The following is an 18,937-nucleotide window of genomic DNA, read 5'->3' as shown; positions in this document are numbered from 1 at the left end:
TTTTGCACTCAGATTAGGCCCAGTACATTCAGTGGGACAACAGTACCTAAAGCAAAATTGAAATAACCTTTACCACTTCAGTCTTTCTAAAGGCAGAGAAACCAAATGCCAACCTGAGGGTGGTTGCAGTGCAAGCCTGAGAGAGCTTCACCAAGGAAGTTACCACCCTTTTTTCCACTAGAGATATATAAAGAAGATTTTATTTGTTTTCTCTGCTCAGTTACCTTTGCGCCTTAAACACAATTGAAACAACTCACTAAAGACCACTCTGTCCTTAGAGAGTGATTGCAATATGTTGGAATGCCATGGTTACCACACAATGACCTCGTTCCCTGAAAGGTCAACACGCACATAAGACTCATGGGGCCAGTTATTCCTGTAGCTGTAAGGGCAAGTAAAAAATTTTACTTAAGTAAATGCTCCAATATATATCATTGGTTTGCTTTTAGCATCACCGTCAAAATGAAAATTGCTTGACAATGTGAATTACAGAGGTAGCGGTGGAGTAGGCTTAAAAATCTTTTGCTTTTGTTTTTTGACTTTAAAAAACACATTTTTTCTCTGCTCGTATTCCTTTGAATAAGCTTTTGTTTTGACAGTAGAGAGGAGTGCTATTCAGAGACAGATCACTTCTATTCCTTGAGAGTATTATGTTGTCATGATCTGCATAATACATCTGTAGGGATGCAATATATTAGTTATGCAATATATTAGTTATGCAGTACAAGTGTGCTTCAGTTAAAAGGCATATGCATACAATTTTAAAGCAGACAACTAAGAAACAGAACTGAAACTGAATAATGCTATATTGCAGAGATACTCATTGCGCGGCTCGCAAGCCACATGCGGCTCCTCTAGCTTTAATTGGTGGCTCGCACTCGCATAGTAGCTTATAACAATATGGTAACAATAACAATAAATTGGGGACATAGTATGTTGGCGTAAAAGTGGCTCTTCCCTTGATTTTGCTCTGCCAATGTGGCTCTTGTGAAAAAAATAGTGAGTATCACTGCTATATTGAATAAAATTATATAGTTCCAAAATTAATTATCAAGGAAAAATAGATACAAAAAACAACCAGAAAACTAAAATAAAAACTGTTGGGAAGTTGAAAGACTAGCAGAGTTGTTGCTGATATTTCCATCGACCACCATGTTGTGTTGAATTGCAAAGACATCAGAACACATTATGTAGTACACTGCTACATAAAACCACACTCCAAAGACAAAGAACTCGACCTTGGAAAGCAGGTATGACACAATGTACTGAGCATTAGGCATAAAGAACATAAGCACAAAGCACCCTGTAATCCATCTATCCATTATCTGTATCTGCCTAATTAAATTCTGAGTTGCAGGGGGGCTGAAGCCTATCCCAGCTTCCATTATGTGAGAGGCAGATGTTAGTGGTATGATGATAGCAATGCTATGTTATATGAAATATGCATCATCAACTTACAGCTGAATTCCAAAATTCTAAATTTTGACATTTTCAATTTTCTCTGTTACAACCTAAAAATCTGATACCCATCCCTTTAATGTTCTTGAAAATTTCAGCAACTCATTTATTGTGTAATTAAGGTTCACCAACAGCTGTCCCCTTTGAAATAGGGGCCCTGAATAGATTTCAAGATCTACCATTCATTATTCATGATGTTTTTGGAAGGTCTGAGACGTCATCACTGATATCCTGCAGGGCTCATTGGCATTAGAAAAATACAGTGACGTGTGCAAAAAGTAAGACAGAGAGTTGTGGGGTCATTGCAAAAGCACTTATATCCATTGTTGCTGTTCCCAGTTTCCACTGTTGTCTTTGCATTTACATATTTCAAAATCCAGAATTAGTTTAGTATGTGGGGTCAATATGAAAACTTTGACCAACACCTCAGTTACGACATCTCTGAAATCAAAAGCAATTCATCAAATTACACAGACTAGATAATTAGCTGTATCCCTGTGTTTGCCATCCAATGTAATCTCCACTTTGATCCACACTAATCTCTAACTGTACTTCTTATCCTTGGCTTCCAGTGGCCCATTAGGGCTCATGATTGAAGAATGAGTCTTTAGTTTTCATTCTAGGCCAGTTTTGGCTTGGCTGCCCCTATATGTGTAGTGAATTGAAATTATTCAGATCGCATTACACCATAATAAGAATCGCTAAGCTGCTTCAATTGCACATTATAATGATGAAAAAGACTGAATAACTAGTTTAGTTATTGGATAGTGACTGTAGCTTGATGGAGTATCAATATATGAGTGAAGGATAATTTGGTATAAATTCAATATATTACTCATATCATGGAGAACCATCATCTGGAAGTGGTGTATTTGAGTGTGTCAACTCAGATTAGGAGTAGTAACAAATAGACACTCAAAATCTTATATGAATTATCTTTTTTTTTCAAATTGATGCCTCTCTTTTCTCTCCACTGCCATGCTAGTCCTATTTCAAACTATTAGAGTACATTTTACAGTCTTTGATCACACAATGAGGAAGGCATTCATTTGCGCATAGATCTCTGTTCAACTTTTAGTGTCCTCAAGGAGTAAATTTGAAATGACTTTGGGGTTTGTAGAGGACCGCAAGAAAAAGCTATTCTTTTATAAAGTATCTGTTTCTACATATATCTCAAAATGTTGATATAATAAGTATTTGGAAACATACAATTCTTTAACTAAGCTTGTTTCACATCTAAAACTTTCTGAAAGTAAATCAAATAAAACAGTAACACATGAAACATCACTAAAAACTTCATAGAGTGTAATTTATCAATGAAGCTGTCACAAGTCAAGTTATTTGTTTAAAGTAGCATCATTTTGATATATAATTGTTTGTTAAAATTGTAAACATCTTATTTTGACTTACCTGTTCTGATATTCTAGCCTGAAGAAGGGTTCAATATAAAAGACTCAAATGATTTGACAAGAGTTTGATTCATAATTTTATAAGAGCCCTATTTCTTGGACAAAATATTTAAGAGGAAGCTGTGTGACAACAGATAAAACTTTGCCAGACCCTTGCTTTTTTGCCCCTATTCGGCCATATGGTAAAGCCCTGCTCGCCCAACTGGTCTGCCAAACGTTCAGGCTTTTACACAGAGTTATGTAATTTTTGGTTAACAGAATTCATGGAGATTAAGAAATGATGTATTCCTTTCACCCTTGTGGGTCATTGCTAAGTATCAGAAATCAGTGATGCAAAAATGATGTAGGCAGTTGAAATATGCTATGTAAATTTTGATAGACAAGTCCAGAGGGGGGGAAATATATTTGTGCTATGAAGCATGACAAAATTTTGTTTTGTACTATTCAAGGAATATCAAACATATGTATCAGAAAGTGGATTTCTCTGGCAAGTTTGAAATTTTTTTGTCTAATGCACTGTTCATAATATTTTCGATTTTAGATCATTACAGTAAAATCCAATGTTGATTTACAAAAAGCTCTGTACAAATACACAAAGGGAACTTAGAAAGAGCTGGAAGCTTATTTGATTGTGGCCCATGTGAGCCTTTTGAAACCAGGCGGCCATTTTAGGTGAGTTGGCCTGTATGGCCTTGTTTTTGTTGGCATTTTTAGTGATTGTAGGACTGTTTAGGTGAGTTTGTCTGCTAAATCTGAAAGTGCATTAGGGGAGTGACTCTGGGACGCCAATGATCATTGTCTAGCCTCCTGGAGGTGTCGTGGGCCCAACTAGACGAAACACTCAGTGGGTCTACATGGTGAGATTAATTCAATTATAGCTATAGTTGGGTTATGCTCCGTATTTGAGCAAGGGTAATTATCCTAGGATATATGGGGGTGAATGAATCACATCATAGCCACAAAGCATGTCATACTCCGATACGATAGGTGGCGCTGTACCCATTTCAACTATTGCTGATAGAGCCATTTCCTGTTGACCGCTTCACCACCACCACCACCACCAACAACAAACTCAGGCATTTGAGAAAGATGGCGAACGAAGAGCAAGATGAAGCTACGTCCCTCTACATTTCGTTTGTGATGAGCATGCTTATTGCACAAACACGATGCAAAACGGCACATTCTCCATCGTGTTGTTTGTTTCTGGTCCATTTTTGTCTTTAGCACTAGTTTCTTGTGTTTACCTTAAAAATGATTGCTCTATAGGACTTTGGATATATCTGAGATGCAGATCACTTAAGGTAAGAAGAGGATCATTCCTTAAACAAAGGTCTTCTGCCCACAAAAAATATGATCAGAGATGTGAGCATTGGCCAGCTCAAAGTCTTCACATTCCACACTTAAACAAATGTATATTACATGAAAATACCCAAGATATTTACTGTAAATGAAGGAATATTTTAAGCAGCTGAGAAATTCTTCTGACAGTTGAATTTGAGTTTATTTGAGTTTATTTGTCATTAGCAGTTATCTTCTCATTATTGTGTTTTTATATCCCCTGATTAATAACTTTGATGTTATTATATGAAAACGTGAAGCATTTGTACCATATTCGTATGAATATGGTGAAAGTGCATTCGTTGAAGTTTCCATTGCAGGTGAAGCTTGCAGAATTCAGCTTTGCATTACAACACACAATACCAAACAAGTAAAGTGCTTAATATGAGAGTGCTTTAAGTATCTCAAGTTGAATTGTAATAATGACTTTATATAAAGAAGCTCTTAGTGGGCGAGTGTAACTGTGACCTATTTTGAATTAAATACAGCATACACTGCAGAATTTTCATGAAAGAGAGTCCATTCAGAGCTGTGGCCATGCAGCTCCACACAGTTTGCCCCATACATCTTTCAACAATCCCCATATTCCTGCTAGAATTGTCAATTAATGCACCACAATTAAAGGCTTACATAGTTTGCTACTCAGAAAATCTTGACTATCAATCAGAGGATAAAGCTTTAAGCATGATATAAACCTTGGAATCCTGTATCATAGCAGATTTAGACTTGGTGTAACCTCATTTTCAGCTTGTTTATCTCCTTTGCTGTGTCTCTGTTGATGCAAAACAAGCAGTGCTCCTGACAATGGCGTACCTATTCACATTTGAGGCAGGGAGCAGATTTGGAGCATCTGGATGTGACGGTCGATCCTCTCTTGCTCTAATCCTCCGGGTTGCTGAGTTTCTGCTGAGGTACATAGGGGATGAAGTAGGCCATCCTTTTACATCCTTCCTGCCATATGACAGATAAACAGAGAGAACAAAACAATAAATGCCCACTTAATCAATAAGAGACATCATAAAAAAATAAAAGCATAATTTGTTGGCACACATATTCTGCTCACGTTTAGTTTGCAAGGTTTCACTTTGGCTTGTAATGTGATCCATATATGCACTCCTTGCATTGGCGTAGACTTGAGAATGAATGTTAAGGACTCATCATCACTTCTACCAGTCCTGAACAGATAACAGTCCCTTGCTGTGATTTTTCAGATCTAAACAAGCCATGTCACGTAAATTAATTTTGTTGTGTTATAGTTTAGGCCTTTGGACGATGGTTAACCTTTTCGTCAAAAAGTGAGATTCCTAACCCCAAATACTGGTAAACAACTGTATTAACACATTCATAGCTCGCTGCACTGAAATTTGTATTTGGTGGTGAATGGATGACAGCTTGAAGCGGTTTGAAATGTCTAAGAATACAGGTTTATGTTACATTGTTTAAACTTTACTTTCTTTTTTTTTATGAAGAATTCAAATGTCAGCGACAGCTTAGCCAGAAAGAGTGATACATGCATTTATCATGTTTGACATCAAGAACATGTGGGCTTGACTTTTACTGATTTGCTGACTTCCTGCAGCCAACCTTTCTTCATAAATGTAATCAGAGCAAATCGGTATATATTTATAGCACGAGCAACCACAGCTTGTCAAAGCTAGTAGTTTGCTTGTGAGTGTCACGCATATCTGTATCAGCAAAGTCCTGACGGCAGCAACTTGAATAATACAGAGAAACTTAAACAGTTGGACTCAGATTGGCTCTGGTGTCAAAGTGAAATGATAGGATTTAAGTTAATAAACTCAGGAAGAAATTCAAAGAAAGTTTTTGAACAAATAAGTGCATGCTTCAGCACTGCAATGGCTGGTTTTTCAAGCACCATTTCAATTGTTCAGGAAGCAAGAGACTTGAAAAGGATAGAGACACAGAGAGGTTGAAAGATGGTTTAAAACAGATGTGCCTGAGCACTACTGTTTCTGGGATCTTTCTTCTTCATATCATCAGATTTGCACAAATCAAATAGATTGCCACATATCTGTTTAAAATAATCATAACTCAAGACTAAAGGTGAAACTTAGTAATAAATAAAGTAATAAAATGCATTGTGTCAAGAACAGAACTACAGCTACTATAATAATGCAAAAGTCATCTTGCCAATCCAGAGTCTCCCAAAACAGATTTTCAAGATGGTGCAGCTGGATGCCATAGAAGAGCTGCTATTGCCAAACTTTTTCTTTCCTTCATCAATGTTGAACCATAGATGGCAAGGGTAGATAGCACTTTAACTGGGAAACAGACCAGTGGAAGAATGTCATCTTCTCTGTTTAATCATCTTGCATTTCTTTTCCTTGTTTTGGATAATTTCATAGACAGAAGATGCTCAATGAAGCCTTTGATCCTAATTGCCTGATCTCAACCACAAAGTGTTTTCTGGCGGCGATTTGTGGCTATATCTAGATTGAATTTCATTGTATCTGATGACAATGAAAATAAATTTCTATTCTATTCTAGGAATTTTCTTGGTCTTCGCAAAGTACCGGTTATTTCTAAGACCTACTGTATTTTTTTTTTTAAGTCTTTACGTGCATTCACAAATATATCCAAATAGAATATGAAGAGTTGAACAGTGTAACAAAACTATCCACAATGATCAGTCAAAAAATATCTGCCTTCAGGAATCAAAACGGAGCCTATACCCTTTGACCAGTTAACAAATAAAATCACACACTGTATGCACAGAAGGATCAGGTTTTAATGCATCCAAAAATAAAATTTATCAAGGGCTATCAAGAAATATGCAGCATAAAAGATGATACAGACTAAAGTCTCATCTGTATTTGCCACTTGCGTGGTATCACCTTGAAAACTTTTTAATAATTGAGCAACACAAGGTTTAGTCCTGATTACTTTAATCATCTTTCTCATATAAAGGTCATTTTCACAGTCAACTACAGACAATAAGAATCAATGACTGGTAAATGATGGCATTGAAAGACTTGCTTCTGGTAATGTCTAATGGGAAACTGAACACCAGTTTAAAGAGATTAGCAGGATGAAAAATAGAATATAGAGACAGGTGTGACATGGCATGAAAACCCATGAGCATTTAAAAGGAGGACTGGAAAGTAATTCCCCACCTCTGCTCTTGCTGTAGTCACTAAATGATCACTTCATAATTTCTTTTTCAACCTTTTTGACCATTTTCATAAATCGGACAAATGCATAGGTAGCTTCTGTGTAATACCAGTCAACCGACCTCAGTGAAATAGCTCTTACATGATATTGAGGCAATACTTTGTCATAGGCTGTGGATGAAAAAAAAAAGAAAAGATCAAGGAGAAAAAAGTAATAACAAGAATTATGAAGACCCTTTCTGACCTTTGACCATCTCTAAAAGAGGCCATTAACTATTTTTTCAAGTTGTTTTAATTCTGTTAATTTGGATTTTGATACAGTGTAAGAAATTTACAAGGGGCATACATGAAGGTAAATTGTTGAATTCAAACTGACTACAGGTGTAAATATGAGTGTGCATGGTTGGTGTGCCCTGCCTCTGGCCCAATGATAGGTGGGTATAATGTCAAAATTCATGCATAACCTTTATCACTACACTTTACATCAAGGGTAATATACTTTTTGGATGGTCAGGATTTTCTCTCTGAGAAAAATACAGACACATTCTCCACACATTACACATTGCATAAAATTTAACTGCAGTTATCTGTCATTGTTCTCTTACAAAGACAATCTGTCATTTTTAGGCAGGGCAAGGTATAAGGAAAATATTCAAGCGATATCCTTTCCAGAGTCTCATATATAAAGACTCTTGCAGCACACTCACTCTAAACACAAATAAAAGTATATCAGATGAGTATGCCTTTCCTTTTGAGTATACCTTACTTGTGCAAAGGGACAATCAATACGATGAACTAGAGCCAATAGTTAACAGCTACTGCCAGAAAATTGAAGGGCATCTTAGGATATTTAGATTGTTTTAAGGCAATAAACTCGAATAAATTAAAACTGGCAAAAACACCCACACGATTTCGATTAAAAAAAAGGACCCAAAAGAAAGTCAAAGAAGAATAAATGATCTTGTTTTCATTGGCTTATGTTTTGCTTATGCTAATTAATGCTCTATATTTAATTTAAGTGGAGAAGCTCCGACTGACCCTGTGAGGATAACACTGTGCAAGAGCCCTCTGACACCAGTGATAAGCTTTTCTCCACACTGTCTGCTTGCAATTTAAGCTTTGCCCTTTTGCCATAATCCCTCCTAGACTTACTTAGCTGACATAGAGAAGAGTGTCTACCCAATCCCAAGCTCCTAGACTGCACTCGACTAAAAATGTTCTGAAAGCTAAATGCCAACTCAACTACCAGAAAATGTCTTCTTTCAAAATTTGCCTTTTTTTTTCTTTTTTTTTTTTTCCCCATGTCAACAAATCCTATCATTCCCATCATGTTGATCATAAACCATAAACCACTGAAAGCTGAAAATTCCTTCTCATGATCATCTCATGAATGTTCTGCTGGGAAACTTTAGGATTCTGCTGGATGTAATATTGGCACATACCACCTACCTATAAATTATTGCACACCAAGCAGCATGGGTATATAAATAAATATATAATAATATATATCTGGAGAGAAAGAGCGAGAGGGATCAAATAAATCAAATCACATTTGCAGGTACTTGATAGTACAGTGCTGATGGATAGCTTAAAGAGTCTTTCAAGTTGTTTCTGACTCATCCTAAAACAATCGCTTCTTTGCAAATGTCCATATTCTATTCCACAAAGAGAATAATGAAGTGTTTTCTTAGATCATCAAAAATAAAACCCTTAACTCATATTTCTATAATTACTCAGACCTTGTTGATCAACTTGTAGTTGAGATCTGTTATATCCCACTTCTACCTTTGGACCTTGAGATTCTTGATTTGGGTCCATCTGTGTCCAGTCAAATTCACTGGACAAGACAGCACACACTTCCATATCTATCTATCTAAATAGATGGTTGGACCTGGATGCACAGCCAAACTGAGTTAACAACGATAAAGGTCCTTAGTCATACATATACCAACAAGCCAATAATTGCTATAAATTAAATTTACGGTTCCTTCTGGAGATATGGGAACCCTACAAAAGGATAAAAGTCATTGTATCACTCTACCATCAGACCTTTATGGTAGAACAGCCAAGAAGAAGAAATTCCTCGTTACTGGGCCAATAGCAGCCTGCTTCAGTTGAATGACTGTCAGACCAAGAGTAACATAATACTTTTTTCAGCTAAAGCAAAACTTGAACTCTTTGTCCACAATTCCCAATGTGATGTACGAGGGAGCCAGACTTTTTGTCAATCAGTGTTGGGAGTAACGGCGTTTAAGTGTAACGGCGTTTAAGTGTAAAGGCGTTACTAACGGCGTTGTGTTTCCAGTAACGGAGTAATCTAATTAATTACTTTTCCCATCGTTACAATGCCATTATCGTTACTGAGAATATAAAGTGGCGTGTCCTTTGGTTGTAGGCTTTAGGCTACACATCAGCTGCATGCTGCCTGGAGAGAGTAGGGGTGCGGATGATGACACCTTTGCAAATGCGATGATGATTGGCTGGGTGGGCGGATGACCTACTCACGCTGTCTCACTGCACGCGCTGACGACTACTACTAAACACACACGAGACAGCGACAATGGGGACAAGCCAGGGAAGTTCAAAGGTAGCATTCTCTAACTGGAAGTATCGGCACTACTTCTCACTCGTGGAGATAAAAGGCAAGAATGTGTATGTAACATGCACGCTATGCCGAGGGAAAAAAACTTTATTCCACGTCTGCCTCAAGTAACTCAAATCTAATGAAGCACCTTACATCAACCGCGAATATGAAGCACTTGCTTCTGCAGCTGCTAACCCAACCCCAAGCCCAAATGCAGCTAGCGTGAGCCCCAGGGAAGGAGACGGAGCCACTCGAAAACACACAACACTCGATTTTTCGGGTGAGAAACAGGTGACCACCATCACCACCACCATCACCATTTTATATTCAATATTTATGTTTTTATTTATATGCATCATATGGCAGGCTGCAATCTACTGAGTTAAAATAAATACCAAATGTTCTAAATGACTGTATATAGTGTTTTTATTCTTCAATCAGTTAAAATAAACATATTTGATGTTAAAGATGTTATAGAACGTAACAGCATTATAGAACATAAAAAATAATGCCACAGTTACTTTGCTGAGTAACTAATTACTAACTCAATTACTTTTTGGGAGCAGTAACTAGTAACTGTAACTAATTACTTTTTTAAAGTAACTTGACCAACACTGTTGTCAATACCACTGCTACAGTCAAAGATGGTGAAGCTGGTGGCAACATTATTCAGCATCTGCATATTTATCTCCAACAGGGACAGAGACTAGTCAGGACAGATAGAGCAGAAAAACTTTTTCCCTGGGTCTCAGTCTGGATTCAAGGTTAACAACAACCTGAAGCATACCTCCATGAAAACACAGGAGTACTGTGAGGAAAACATTTTGAAAGCGCTGTCAGGACACAGCCAGGGTCCTGACCTGAAATGAGTGAAGCATCAGTTCCCCATCCAATCTGACTGGGACTGAAAGCTTCTGCCAAGAGAAATGGGAGAAGCTTCCAAAAGAATGGCATGCCAAAAATGTGGGATTATTCTGAAGAAGACTTTACACAACTATTTGTTTGCAGCATTTTAATGCTTTAACCCAGTTTTCATATAATTTGAATTTGCATGGCTTGTTTTAAATTGGGTTAACAAAATTTCACAAGCAATAGCACCAAATGTAAATTCAGCCATACTGCAGCATGCGAAAGCAAAAGTGAGTGTACAGAAATGTGAGGGTAGGTTAAGGTGGTACATACATCACCTGAACTGATATTTAGGATCAAGGTTTTGAGATCTTATTCTTGCTTTTTTGACAAAAAAAGGACATTTGAATTTCTAGTGCTAAGTTCTGCTATTTTCTAACATTACTGATCATGTTTGTGTCTCTGTTTAGTTTTTGAAATTTGCTCTAATTCAAAACAATTTTGAAATAATTTAAATATTAGAAGTCAATAATGCTGCTGGTAGATTTGGTTTACAGTGTATGGTTTCCATTTAATATAAATTATTAACACTACTTGTTAAATGTGATTACAAACAAGATTTTTTTTATCACCTTACCTATTTGTTTATTCATTTACTTGCCTTACTTAATTATTGGTGTGTATGTCCCTGGTAATGGCACTGGGTAAAGTGACAAATTAACCATAATAATACACACCTACATCTAGAATGCAGCCATGCAGTAACTCAATGAATCTATAAGTGTATTTGTTAATGTATCCTGTTCACTTCAGTTGATCAATGACAGATCTTTAAACAAGGAATTATGCTTGTATACACATCACAGATCAATTGGCACATCAGCTATTAATCAAAGAAAATCTCGGTTAGCTTAGTTTTTCCAGGTACTATAGTGAATTAACATAAAGAAAGCCATGGCAATTTGGAAAAATTCATGAGAGAGTATTTAAGTCAGCCAATTTAAAGAACTGAGTTAAAAATGAATAATATATTTTACTTTGTATCCCTCTTTTATGTCTTGGTACTGACAAGATGCATCACCAACATCACAGCCATATTTCAGAATAACTGTTTGTCAAATTCTTCTTCTTCCTGTGTGCATATTCGACAGAGAATGCACCTATACTATACTATGAATGCACACTCAAAATAGCATAATTTGCTCTTTAGGGTACTGCTCTTTTGTGGTAATTGATAAATAGAAAATGCTTTGCAAGATATTTCTTGGAACCTACCCTGTCACGGCCATGGGGTTTTCCCCATGTTTTTAGTTTTATGTTTTATCATGTTTTAGGTTGTCATGTCTTGGTTTTTGAGTTCATGTTTTGTTGAACATCACCTGTTTTCATTGCTCAGCTGCACCCATTCACAATCACCCAGGTCACTATTTAGTTCCCAGGCTCCCCTGTCATGTGGTGAAATCCTTTCCCTGATTTTCACCCCTCATGCCACGACGCCACGTATCAAAGATAAGTGTTTTTCAATGTCCTGCCAAGTCTTTTGTTTTCTTTAGTCACAGTCATATTCATGTTTTAACCCACAGTTTGGTTTTTGTCTTACGGCTCAGCCGCGCCCTTTGTTAACTTTTTTTTTTTGAATAAACCAAGTTTTGCCTTACACCTCTGGAGTCCGCATCCGTGTCCTGCCAACCCACCCCTTTTTGACATACACAAGGTTCCATGAAGCATTACAACAACAATATGTTTGTAAATACTGATTTTTTTTTTTTTTTAAGTTCTGAGGTCCGTTTCACGAAGCAGGTTTAGTGAAAACTCTGAGTTGATTAACCCTGAAATGAGGTGTAGCAGTCACAGTGCCGTGTGGATTAAGAGTTTTTCAAACTTTGACAAAACCAACATTCCTGTGGGGGATGTTTACGTATGTGGATATAAACCAGATCTTCATTTTCTTTCCACAAAGGAAAAAGAGACAGAAACTGCCTAATTTACAACACCCTTAAGAGCTTTTGGGGAGTCGAACTCACTCTTGGAAAAGTGGGACACTTACTATCTTATCTAGACCATAACTCGAAAGTTGACACTTTAACACCCCTTTTCACCAGCAAACCGACCAGATGGCTACACACGAACTGAGAAGACTCACTTTTAGTCGAATCTTAAAACTATATTAAATGTGTTTGATAACCGTGTACAATTTCTTTCAGGTTTCCAGCTTGATCACAAGACACATATAGAGACAATTTGTACGATTCTGGCTTAAATATTGACAAAGAACTGATTTTGGTGGAAAACGCCCAACCTGCCTGATGGAACCACATTGCCCCCTAGTGGTCTGCAGTGTTGATTAGTTGAACATTTAAATCCCAGAGGACTCAGTAAAATGGACAATATATGCAACTAGTAACTTCTAACGATGTCCCTTCGGTATCTATTTGGTATTTGTTTAGTGTCCCCATTGTTAACACAGAAAATGAACATTGTGTGACTCACTATTCATATGTCACGATTTCATAGATATTCATCTGAATTTTGAAAGTCATAATTGTCTTTATCATGTGTGTTATTTTGATGTCTTTATATTACAAGTCTATGTTATATCTTTAATCTGCATATCTTAACAAGATGTGGTGTTTTCACAATCACCGAGACAAATGTTCTATGAGATGGGAGTAATGGAGAAATAAGAGTTTTCTTTGTCTAAATCCAGAAATCCCCATATAGCACAGATCACCTTACACAGACATGCACACAGTTCAAGCATTTCATTGGCTGAAAAAGTAGTGTAAGCCCCGCCTCCGAGAGTCAAAACCCGGAACCCACGGAAAACACACGCTCTCTGGCTCTGTCTCTCTCTAGTGCTCTCTCTAGTTCTCTCGTTTGCTGGCTCGCTTCAGGCGTCTGCTCTCTTGCTTCTTGCCTCTTGTTCCAGAAGGGTTCCAACCCAGAGTTTCAGAAGGAGATTTGAGCAGAGAACAGCTGCTCAGAGACTTTTAGAGATGGTTTAAGCAGAAGAGAAGAGCTCGCCGGAGTTTGGGAGTTTTCCCATAATCTCAGGAGAGAGCGGAAGGACGTGTGGATAACGATGCAACGGACGACCGGAGGAGACCCTCCAGAACCCAGTGAGACCCCGGAGACGAGAAAGAAAGACCCGAACAAAGAAACAGATTGAAATACTCTGAAGATGCACGTTTTACGTGTTTTTGTTCGTCCCTCGCCATCCACGTCCTTCTACGTCGCACGTCCTAACCTCCGCTGTTTCACGCCATCATCACCTTTTCCTACCAAGAAGCCAACTCCAAGCAACCTTTTATTAATCTTCTGTGAACTTAAGTTCACTTCATCAGAGAAGCAACGGACCCACTGACACTAAGAAGATTCGACCATCTAACCCCAGTCCTCGGCACCATCGTTTCGGTTTCCCGGTGAAAGAAGCAACTGAGAAGTCCGCTAAAGTCAGCCACCACAGCCAGGAAGGCCCAGAGAGCGGAAGAGAAATCCCCTCGGACCCGCGTGGCCGCTACCATGGTCCGAACCGACTGAACAGAACTTCAGCACAGTAAGACCGACCCGTTTTCACCTTAAAGTGGGTTTGATGGATGTCTCGAGGCTTTCACAGAATGATACATTAATCCGAAATGTCAGTATTTAGATTCAAATAGTCAGCCAACCCAAACTATTTGAATAAATCCAGTAACTCTCCATTCCCATATTTTATTTTATATTCACTAAGTGTTTTTATATAATCACCCATATTCAATGCATCTCCTGTTTGTTTAAAGGTTCATGTCTAAGATCATATCATTGTAATAAACAGCTCATATATCTATATATATATGTTATAATCACAGATTGTGTCGTATGCTTTCTTTACGTAATGTCTGTCCAACCAAACGAGAACTTCACGAAAGTAGCGAGATATGAGACTGAATATTAATTGAATATTAATTTAACACCAGGATCGTAAGATTTCGAACAGTTTTCCTACCTGACTGTGACTTAAATTAAGTTAAAACCTAGGTAGGTGGTGCCCTGAATTCGAGGTAAGGTTTATTTGAGACTGTAAGAACATCTCATAAATCCTTATATTTAATAGGTATATAAATACCCGGTAACGCTACAGAGGGAAACCCTGAGTTTTCCGTTTCACAAAGGGAGGTAACTCAACCCTGAGAAAGAGGGGTAACTCTAGCCTGTTTCAGAAAGAGAGTTAAGTTAACCTCACGGTCAGTTACCGGAGTAACAGACTCTCTGAACCTAACCTGGTCGGGACCAGGTTTTCTTCAAGAAACCTCGAGTTTCTCTCTGTCTCCGCCCTCTTTCAGCCACACACGCTATTTGATTTCCTCATTCATTCAGTCAGCAGAGCGAGTTCTTCTACTTCTAGAAGTCCATTAGGCACAGCAGGAGGCGACTTTTTCCACCAACATGTCCTTTTGACAACGATCCCGTGGATGAAGGTGCAGCATTATTGCGCAGAGAATTAAATATTCGTCGGAGATGGTTATCAGACCGCGCATAGATTTTTGCATTTACAAACAATTATCTTTTTGAGCGGCACTATCAGAATGTGTTGGGACAGAAGAAAAAAAAAGACATAAAAGACAAATAAATATTTGTATGAATAGGCTTAAAAAAGATATCTATAGGCCTATTATATTTTATAAAGGCACTTGTGTCTTGGGGCTGGACTCCCTCCAGGGATTCCTTCCGTTAGAGATGGCGGTGCTGGCCACCACCTGTTTTACGGGCATCTGCCTTCTTTCTTTTGGCTAAACTGTGTTAGTTTAAATAGGCTTAATCATTTAACAGAACATGATATAGATGAGAAGACATAGTTTATGTGTGTGAAAACAGCATTATGTTGGTGATAAAATAACTGCACAGTCAAATAGCCACTTAATATTTACTTTACAGTGTAAAACATGATCATAATGAGCCTCCATGCCGAGGTCTCACCTGTTTGAACAATGTTTTTATATTTCATCTTAAGCTGCTGCCAAGTGCGCTTCTCCCCCGCGGGATTGCACCTAAATGAAATAAATGAATGGGCTACCATTCAAGCAGTTTCCCCTCTAATATTATTGTGATTGCAAAGGAATACATTTAAACTTACACTTTTGCTGCTGCAACGGTGTTGCACTTATTTCTAAAAACATATTGAAACTCGCCTTATGAGCGCATTAAGATTTCCAATTCGAGTTTGGTGAAAAACGTAGCCCCTCCTCTTCCCCGTTGCCATGGTGACTCGTCGAATCGGGGCTCCAATGATGCTGGCTTTTTAAAGTTGTGGCGCACACGCAAAACTCAAGGTGAACCTACTCAGAGTTGATTAACCTCACTCAAATCAGCGTTTCTGGAACCAAAAACTCAGAGTTTTCTATCTCAGAGTAGATCAACTCAGAGGTCAGGAATAGACTCAGAGTATGTTGAACCTGCTTTGTGAAACGGACCCCTGGTGCATGTATCTCTGGACCGACAGATGTATGCAAACCAGCCCAATCACCAATTTGAAACCCGAGTTTATATATCACCGTACAATTCATGAAACCTTTCTGAAAATCTCCAAAAACATGTAATATGACACATTGCTACTTTTATTTGTATGAGCTTGAAGTCTCAGGGGGGCAAAAACAAACAAAAAGGATTCATATATGTACAAAAGTTTGGTACCCCTTAATAAGGTAAAAAAAAAATGAATAAGCCCCTTAAGCGGAAACTGACTCATTAGGACTTCAGTGAGGTAGTTGCAGCTGGCTAATTGGGCACATTACAGCCTGCTGCAGTTGAATGACTGTCAAACCATGAGTAACATAATAGTTTGGTCAGCTAAAACAAAGGTTGAACTTTGAAACGCATGTTTGTTTTTTCATTTGTGCCAGCTTTTGACTTCTTGTGTGCAAATAAATCAGCTAGTGTAGCTTCAGGAAGTACATTCATCAGCTGAACTAATCTTTAAGATAAAGGTTTATTCAAGATCAAAGTTTTATGTAGTTCTAGTGGTTAGTTTTGCTCTTTTCAAACATCACTGAGAATTTTTTTGTCTCCATTTGTCTGTCCGTTTATTTAATCTGAATAAAGATATTTCGGCATTGATTTACAGATTGTAGATTATAAAATAGAAAAACACTGCTGGTAGATTTGTTTTACAGGGCATAGTTTCCATTTGATATCTAGTACTTATGTTACTAACACTACGTTTAAGCATTTTGTACCAACTTACCATTACTTATTACTTAAATCTAGAACTGGCATTTCTTTATTGCCCCAACCACCTTTCAAGAATGCATGTAAACAAACTGAATATTTTCACTTGGCTAAGACCTTTATACCTACATCCAAATATCATACAAATGAACATTTATTTGACTGATTATCAGTTTAACAGATTCTTTAAAGTGTGTTCATTGACAAAAAAAATTTAGATTCTTTTATTATTTCACCTACTTGTTAATTTATTCATTAATTTATTGATTTACGTCCTTAGTTACTTAACAATATGTGTGTGTGTCCTTCAGATTGATAACCTAGTAATGCCACTGGGTGAAGTGGCAAATTAACCATAATAAGACACACCTACGTCCAGAATGCAGCCATGCAATGAAGGCCATGGGTTTTTCCCTGTAATCCATAAGTGCATTTGTGCATGTATCCTGCTCACTTCAGCTGATCAATGACGGAGCTTTTAACAAGGAATTATGCTTGGATACACGTCACACATCAATTGGCACATCAGCTAATAATGAAAGAAAATCTATTTCCAGGCATTATGGTAAATTAACCTAATGAAAGTTTTGGCAAATCTTAAAAAAATGTTAGAACACATCATGAGACAGTGTTTCAAAGAAAAGTGCTGTCTCCATTTAGGACAGCCAGTTTAAAGAACTGAGCGAAACATGAATCATTCATTTTACTTTGCATCATATGCCCAACAGACATCACAGACACACATCAGATTTTCTGGAATAATGTTTGTCAAAACATTCTTATTTCTGTGTTCACATTTGACACATAATGCATCTATACTTGCACCAGTATATATCAGCTATAAAACAAAGGCCATAAATCAATAAACATATATTTTATACAAGTCTGCACAGTGGTGTGGTGGTTAGCAGGTTCCATGTTCAACTCCCAGCTGGCGCCTTTCTGTGTGGAGTTTGCAAATATCAATGCCTTTACAGTTGGTAATTTTCATTATCCGTAATGTCATTGAGAACAACAGAAAGAAAGTAAAGAAAGCTTTCACACAGAAACGCTGGTCACAAAGCTAAAATGAAGCTGTCATGAGATGTCAGGGGAGTGCATCATTTTACTGGTCTAAAATGAGAGTTTCTGTATTTGTTCTTCAAATTTATGAAATAATGTAAAAGTAGGTTAACATTTGTAGCATTTATGCAAATACATATATTGTATTCATATAAATGTACTGCAAATGCAAATTTAGGGTAGTAGAGAGAAACAACAACAAAAATTAACCATGACATTTCATTTAAATGCCAAAAGTTCTTAGTCTTTGATACAGTGGCATGTTTCACGACTAAGTAGTTCGAAAATAGAGCACAACAATTACAGATGATACATATGTAAGCAAAATAAACATTGAATGTGACAGAGTTAAGTTAAACATCACAATGTCAGTCACAAACAGAATAAAATGCAGTAATCATGAATCATGGAACCCCCATGCTGCAAATTGAATCCCTTTTGCAACATAAGTTCCATGCTCATTTTCCCACCAGAATCCAACAGACTGCAATGAATTTGTTCACTTGGCAGTTTTAAAAGGCTCAAAACCAATGAAACTTTTTTTTGTAAGGGTTGTTGACTACACTGACAATGGAGAAAAATAAAGAAGAAGATAAAAAAGCACGCCCACACCCAATGTACAGTCACGCAGCAACACAGTGAGCTTTCAACATGGATTCTGTTAGTGCATTGGTGCATGTATCCTGTTCACTGCAGTAGCCCAGTGAAGGCACCTTTATCAAGAACTTAAGTTTTCCATACTTAACATACCAATCAGCACGAAGATCAGAAGATGGACATAAAAATATGAAAAACAGGCATTTGTTTCTTTGAATTCTAAAATGTTTTCATAAGCTATTGGCTGTCTTCATCTTGCAGCTTTGGAGTTAAGCAGGAAGAGTAAAGCAGCTTCCACAGAGCTT

Source organism: Odontesthes bonariensis, chromosome 7 (assembly GCF_027942865.1).
Source record: "Odontesthes bonariensis isolate fOdoBon6 chromosome 7, fOdoBon6.hap1, whole genome shotgun sequence".
Classification (NCBI taxonomy): domain Eukaryota; kingdom Metazoa; phylum Chordata; class Actinopteri; order Atheriniformes; family Atherinopsidae; genus Odontesthes; species Odontesthes bonariensis.
The sequence above is the reverse complement of the archived record's forward strand: the minus strand, read 5'-3'. Positions refer to the sequence as shown.